This window comes from Octopus bimaculoides, chromosome 2, assembly GCF_001194135.2.
Source record: "Octopus bimaculoides isolate UCB-OBI-ISO-001 chromosome 2, ASM119413v2, whole genome shotgun sequence".
Classification (NCBI taxonomy): domain Eukaryota; kingdom Metazoa; phylum Mollusca; class Cephalopoda; order Octopoda; family Octopodidae; genus Octopus; species Octopus bimaculoides.
In genome coordinates, this window is record NC_068982.1 from 76,250,547 (window position 1) to 76,252,186 (window position 1,640).

Sequence of the window (1,640 nt, forward strand, 5' to 3'; positions counted from 1 at the left end):
TAGTATAGTAAAGAGAAATAAACAAAATAATTAATTAATCTAGTGGAAATCCACAGGAGAGCAATAAAAATAGAAAATTAAGGAGTTATCTCCCCTATAATAACAAAGACGAAACCTAACGATGTCCTAAGGACCTAATAACAGTTATGTATGTGTTTTTTCGTGTTTTGTTCGAAAGGTAACCACTCCTGAAGAAGTGCCAAACGTCTAAATCCAATGGACCAGTCACTGGATAAGTTTGGCACAGAAATGTTAACATAGAGTGGTGAATAAATCGATATATCGAATTTGAAGTCTCTGTCTCTTTTGAATATGAAAATTTAAAAGTTTAAAAACCTTATGATATATATATATATATATACAACACAAATACACTCATAGATATATACACAATTCATTAGACTGTAGTCATGCTGGGGTACCGTCCTGAAGAATAGTCGAATGAATCGATACTAATACATTTTTAAAACCTGGTAATTATTCTATCGATCCCTTTTGTAGAACCGATAAGTTTCGTGAACATAAGCACACCACCACCGGTTCTCGAACGGTGGTGGGGAAGGAGCATAGACACAAAGATACACACGAGTACATACGCACGCACACACACACATACCTATATACGACGGGCTTCTTTAAGCTTTCGTTTACCAAATCTAGTCAGTAGGCTTTGATCGGCCCGAGGCTATAGTAGAAGACACATGCTCTTGGTGCCACGCAGTGGGACTGAACCCGGAAACATGTGGTTGGGAAGCAAGCCTCTTACCACTCAGCCAGGTATATATATTCTTATAGATAATAATATATAATAAGACTTCACCATTTTACCCTAATCCTTTTAACTACATTATAAAGCAAGCTTCTTCCACAACCCCACAACCTACATGAACGTATCTGGAACTTCGTGTACTCAAACTTTGTAAAATATTAGCAGAAATCTTTCCCAATCATATTTGGTGTGTGCGTGTGTGTGTGTGTGTGTGTGTGTGTGTGTGTGTGTGTGAGTGTCTGTGTGTGTGCGTGCGTGCGTGAGCGCTTGCGTGTGTGTATGCGTATGAGTGTGCATGCGTTAGTGTGTGTTAGCGTGGGTGCGTGTGTGTGTGTAAAGCATTGCGACACCATCTCGAAGTCTGAATACATATGAATAGATGATAGCAACTCTATAAAAAACGTAAAGACTATCGGAATTATGAATTATTATGAATAAACTATTTTTCTATTACATTTCGTTTATGGGAGCTTCAAAGTGTTGTTAAGTATTGTAAACTGGGTAGCAATGTGCTATAAAAATCTATGCAAGTTGCTATTAACAATGAATAACAATATGCAGCAGAACACACACCACACACACCACACACGCACACACTCACACTCACACAATGCATACACACACGCATGCATGCACACACACATGCATACGCACATGCACGCACATATATACACACAGAGACTCACACATAACACACACCACACATATATATATGTATTCATATGTACATATATACATACATACATACATACACACACATATATGCATACATTATGCATACATACATAAATATATACATGTATATATATATATATATATATACATACATATATGTATATATATATATATATATATATATATATATATATAT